At 31.4% G+C, this 6,574-nt stretch overlaps 1 long non-coding RNA gene across 1 annotated transcript; it reads right to left on the bottom strand.

The window, feature by feature from the left end:
* Nucleotides 1–81: 81 nt before the first annotated feature.
* Nucleotides 82–5,015, bottom strand: LOC144962227 (uncharacterized). Its single transcript, XR_013643414.1, has 4 exons — nt 4,931–5,015; nt 4,259–4,386; nt 2,676–2,760; nt 82–193 (listed from the first exon to the last, which is right to left on the bottom strand). It is a non-coding gene; the product is annotated as an uncharacterized LOC144962227 (long non-coding RNA).
* Nucleotides 5,016–6,574: the final 1,559 nt, after the last annotated feature.

The following is a 6,574-nucleotide window of genomic DNA, read 5'->3' as shown; positions in this document are numbered from 1 at the left end:
CCCCAACTCCATCACTTCATCCCCATGGTGGCAAGCTAACGTTAACCTTAATACAAAACTTACAAAATTTCCTTCCATGCGTTAAGAGTTGCAGTGGTGTTTTTTCTTTCCTTCCAGAAACATTTTCACTTTGCATTTATTCTCAATATCACGATAGAATGGCTTTACACATGTCAAAGTTGGTTCTACAGCTCTAGATGAAATGAATAAATGAAAAATAAATATTAACAAATGTACACATTTATTTTGAGCACTTTTCCAGTTTCTCCTAAACCGTTAATAGTCCACAAAGTCTTTCCCTGTTTATAACATCTTTATCCAAAAAAATGGATGTAATTAAAGGTGAACCTTTGAATACATTAATGTTTTACATTTTGTTTACCATTACTTTTTACTCAATGTTCCTCAATATAGTTGCCATGTCTACCTCCAAGCAAATTCAACATATTTTTGAGCTCTTTCCGTGTATTTTATTTATTCTCAATATCACGATAGAATGGCTTTACACATGTCAAAGTTGGTTCTACAGCTCTAGATGAATGAATAAATGAAAAATAAATATTAACAAATGTACACATTTATTTTGAGCACTTTTCCAGTTTCTTCCTAAACCGTTAATAGTCCACAAAGTCTTTCCCTGTTTAATAACATCTTTATCCAAAAAAAATGAGATGTAATTTAAAGGTGAACCTTTGAATACATTAATGTTTTACATTTTGTTTACCATTACTTTTTACTCAATGTTCCTCAATATAGTTGCCATGTCTACCTCCAAGCAAATTCAACATATTTTTGAGCTCTTTCCGTGTATTTTATCGCTTTTGTGGTGTTTATGGATTCTACTTCAGCTCTTTTATTTCATTGTAAGCGTGCCAAAATCTGGTATGGGCGCTAAATAAACAATGTCTCTGCTGTGTCCCGATAAGAAAAAGTCATATGGAAAAATGTCCGGTGACCCCAGCGGACAGGAAATCGAGTCCATCTCATCCAATCCATCTGTTAGGAAATGTATCGTTTAGAAATTCGCGAACGGCCTGTATCCAAGGCTGAGGAATAACGTCTTACTGGCAAAAAGTATCAAAGGCTGAAATTCAATAAGATGGGATGCAGCATACTATTATATTTGCAGCAATCGTATTCACAGTAAAGAGAAGTGGACCTGTAACTCTTTTGTGCATCTGCCCACAGCAAACATTCACCTGGTGTCTCAGCTAATTTAGGATAAAATCGATTCATGCACTGTAACGGTCTGCCAAACTGGGCTATGAAACATTGTCGAGCTACTTGTGACGATTACACAAAGAGAATTTCGTCCCACTCTTGTTTTTTAAGTTCTCGTTCATTTTGCTAACTTTGGTAATGTAAGGAAGGCCGGTGACCAAAGGGCATAAATGTATGACTTTTCTTTATAAGATGTTGAAAGCCAGATGCTAATATTTATAATGGCTTTAGAATAATACGTATTTGAAATCGGGATAAGACGTTGGTTATTTGGTGAGATGCCACCTTGTATAACTTGGGCCAGTTCAATAATAAGGATTTTAAGCATGTTTGAATAGTTGAAATATCTTAAGCCTCTTGATTCCTTGTGAAACATAGGGTCGCAACAACACTCTTCCATTTGACTTGGTTTTTGGATGTCTTCCTTATTTGGGCCCAGGTTTGTCCGGCTGCCTTTATCTCAGTCTCAATGCTTCGTCGCCATGTCTGTTGAGATCGACCAACCCTCCTCTTTCCTTGCTGGTTGCAGTCCAAAGCCTGTCTGATGATATTGCTTGGAGGCTTTCTGATGGTATGGTCAATTCAACCCCATTACCTTTTTCTTTATTTCAGTTTCAATATGTGATTGGTTCAGTTTTTGGTGTAGTTCTTCTTTGGTGATGATGGCTGTCCACCTGATGTTAAGGATGTTTCTAGGTCACATAATCTGAACACAAACCATGGGTAGACTGGACTCATAAGCCATGGAAAGCAACTAATATTATAAGAAGGAAAGCTCTTAAAATAAATCTGGTCCTCCAGGCTAGTGGCTTGGATTGGGTCAACAAATCGATACAATTTTTAAAAAATACGAAGTTACAGAAACACAATGCCATCTAAAAACGGCACGGTCAACTTGAATTAGCTATTCAATGTTTTATAAAATCACATTTTTCCAGTTGACATCATAATTAGGCTTAGGCATTCCATGATACTTTATTGATAAATCTTTAATTAGAATCATTCATGTCCAAGAGAGAAAATTGGGGGTTAGGATTATGGCTGAGAAATGCGAAGTGAAAATTTGAAGGCGGAACCATCCTTGTTTTATTGCAGTGTCAAATCAAATACTTGTGTGGTTTGGTGGCTTAGTGGTACACGAAAGTCAAGCAATGTTAAGCGTAATCAGTGGCAGGATAGGTACCAGTGATCGTGGAAAATTCTAGTCCCGACGTGATGTCTTTGGGTAAGGCACTTAACACACATCACCTCACTCGAATGAGTACCTGACTCCAGGCATTAACTGATATTGTAAAAGAGTTTGTACAAAAAGGACGCCTGACAGGCGACATTATTGTATAAAATAAAAATGAGGTTCCATATGACCTACGGAAGAAATAAATAAAACATTGTGAAGTGCATTGGCATGGCTAATCCGTGACTATTAATCCATTAATCAGTGTGATGCTACATACTTGCATTGTTTCACGGTCGCATTAAATCCAACATGCAACTTTTCAACACCACACGTCTCATTCGCTCTGATAACGAAATCACAACCTGTGAAAATAATTGAGGTTTAAACATGTAATGAGCAAGATTACAAAGGATATTAATGATAATAGTAATTGTAAATTGCATTTTGCCGATTTGTGTGATCAGTCAATCAGTCAATGAATGTTGTTTAGATAGTTCTGATAAATTGTATCTATGCATGAAAGTTACACAGAGCATTTAAAGGTTTTTAGAACCTATTAGCTTTTAAACGATACGATACGATACGATCCGAATAATAATAATAATAATAATAATAATAATAATAATAATAATAATAATAATAATAATAATAATAATAATAATAATAATGATAATAATAATAATAATAATAATAATAATAATAATAATAATTATTATTATTATTATTATTATTATTATTATTATTATTATTATTATTATTATTATTATTATTATTATTATTATTATTATTATTATTTTTCATGATAACGACAATAAAAAAAAAAATAATAATAATAATAATAATAATAATAATAAGAAGAAGAAGAAGAAGAAGAAGAGATAACAATAAAATAATAATAATAATAATAATAATAATAATAATAATAATAATAATAATAATTATTATTATTATTATTATTATTATTATTATTATTATTATTATTATTATTATTATATCATTATCATTATTATTATTATTATTAATAGTATTATTATTATTATTATTATTATTATTATTATTATTATTATTATTATTATTATATATTATTATTATTATTATTATTATTATTATTATTATTTTTCATGATAACGACAATAATAATAAAAAAATAAATAAAAAAAATAAAAAATATAAATAATAATAATAATAATAATAATAATAAAATAATAATAATAATAATAATAATAATAATAACAATAATAATAATGACAATATTATATATATATATATATATATATATATATATATATATATATATATATATATATATATATATATATATATATATATATATATATAGGCGCTTTACAACGAGTCCCTGCTCAACAGGAACGTTTAACATTTAGGACGGGACATGACGCCTGTTAGGCGATATTACATTTTTTTCGGACAGAGACAACGCTGTTAGCGGCCAGGTCCTCATTTTACATCTGATTACAGTGAGAGAATGTGAGTAAAGAGCCTTCTCCAAGGACTCAACTATGCGCCGAGAGAGGCTCAAAACAAGGACCTTCCGATCCGAAAGCGATTGTCATACCACTAGACATGACTATGATGATGACTTCTGATGATGATGATGATGACTTCTGATAATGTTGATGATGATGATATATATATATATATTTATATATATATATATATATATATATATATATATATATATATATATATTTATTATATATATATATATATATATATATATATAATATATATATATATATATATATATATATATATATAGTGATTGGTTATTTGGTGAGATATGAGGTCTCATTGTGGACCACCTAACCTTTAATTTGGTAACATTATTTAAAAACTTACAATCTGCCATGACATCGCCGTTCATATCAATGCCTTTCTCTAACACTTCATTTTATATTTTGTTCCACGTTTCTTCCCCACAGCCTCGTCTTAAGGCCTTAAGACACTGTATACCACTGTTCATGTTGCTGGAGAATGCGCGTGTTTGTGTGGGAAAAGGGGTGGGGGGGGGGTGAATAACATATAAAGTGTACTTTTACTTATTACACAGAAAAAAGAGTAAATATGTGTAGGTGCATAGCTGGAATGGTGTGAGTAACATAGTTTATATGAATTATCGCTATTTCATTTAAAAGAATTAATCAGAAAACTAGGATAGTGCAGATGAATAATGTGGTTATTTTGAAAGAGATTATGACGATTGGTGATAACATAAAAGGAACGAAGTTGACGACACCCACTCTTTGTGATAAGTTCTCAGTTAATTATATCAATCAGGCTATAAACCTTAAAGGTTACACACAATCTTTTGTGTAGGTATGTTTAATTTAGCTGGTGGACGTTGTCAGTAATTTACCTAAATGTATGTCATCAGTAGATGAGAAATAATATAAATAGTGATTGGTGATAATTTAAGTGATTTCTTTCAGTCTTGTGACTTTCTTTAATGAGGATGATGATATTTAACAACAACATTGGGAAGTTAGATTTACAGTTAATATCAAGACATACTTGCAAACACTTCGAAACTTATCAGATGGATTTGGTGTTTCGGCCAATTTAAGTAGGCACGCCTTTATGTTTGAAGAGGTACCGGATGAATCCGAGGCAACCCTGCAAACTTATAAGAAAGCAGCATTAAATCGTATGAATGACATGAACAAGAGGCAAAATGTTCTAACAGTAATAATGTCTACCTCAAAATTGATCAAATAAATGTAAGTTTTTATGTTAAGCAATATCAATTTTACCCGCTCAAATAAACACATTACAGGGCAGGGGACCCTAGCCAAAGCAAAGCGTAACAAGTATTTAGGGCGAGGCAGTTGTTATTCATTTTACACACGAGAACGGTGAATGAGAATGAGAGCAAAGATCCTTAACAAAGGACTCAACATTGCGCCGCCCATGCCGGAACTAAATTCTAGGACCTCTAGATCAGAAGCCGAATGTCGTACCACACGACCATAAAGCTGTCAGTTATTGGTACGTGGTGTTACATTTTATCATGTCCAAAGAAAGGAAGAACAAAAGAAAAGAGTCTAACAAAAATTATTCGTTCAAAACTTTATCATTTCCCATTTCTCTCAAGATGACTGACTAAATTGATAAAGACAAACCTATTATTATTATTATTATCATTATAATCTTGCTCCGGATTTCTACAACCTGCCCCGTGTGATCTCTTGTGAGTGAAATAAGGAGATATATTATGTTCATCTATGGACAATAATATGTGACCCGCCGCCTCAATTCGGTAGGATTATGTCGGAGTAGGCCAGATCAGAAAATGTGAATTTTACATGAAAAAGATAAAAATTACAAAATGTGAGCCTTAGTTAGTTTATAAAACAAGATTAATTCTTATTACCGGGGCATCTAAATTCAAATTGAATTTCATAATTTAGGCCTTTCAGTATATTTCTATTAATAACTGGTTCAAGCCGACAAAATAATATCAGATTGAGACGCGGGTCACATATACCAAATCTTTGTCGAGGTCAAGCATGGTATGACAAATGTAAATTGTTTTGCTAATTAAAAATATGAAACAAAATCATTTGGAATTTAAGAAAAGTCTTCCATTTGATTTACACTGATTGACAGACTCTGACGAGAATCTTGTATTATTCTTATAAAACTCCTCTTTTCCTTAATTTCGAAACATTACACCATAATATGGTTCTGACTGCAGGGAGACGTAATCCAGGATAGAGGGCTGCTTTGTCAAATGAGGCCCATCGGGATTCGTTTCATGAATAAATTCACCGTTTCTCCTAGGCGCTTTTTCCACTGTGACATTTAAAACAATTTTGCAGCAATTTTTTCCACAGTAATATTATTCATCAAAAAGTAAAAAGAGCTTTAAAAGAATGGCGTTTTCCCAAAACTTTAATCTTAAAGATCAACGCACAAACTGCCACCTCCTTCATTACTGATCTGTTATAAATAATAATAATAATAATAATAATAATAATAATAATAATAATAATAATAATAATAATAATAATAATAATAATAATAATAATAATAATCGATCTTTATTGTCCATAAATATGGCAATTTGTCATAACGTTGTTATAACGTTATATGATGACTATGACATTGAACAGATATTTCACTCCTACTCTCTCTCTCTCTCTCTCTCTCTCTCTC

This window comes from Berghia stephanieae, unplaced genomic scaffold (assembly GCF_034508935.2).
Source record: "Berghia stephanieae isolate SIO BIC M18660-M18661 unplaced genomic scaffold, UCSD_Bste_1.3 scaffold706, whole genome shotgun sequence".
Taxonomy (NCBI): Eukaryota; Metazoa; Mollusca; class Gastropoda; order Nudibranchia; family Aeolidiidae; genus Berghia; species Berghia stephanieae.
This window is presented reverse-complemented; position numbering and strand designations above follow the sequence as displayed.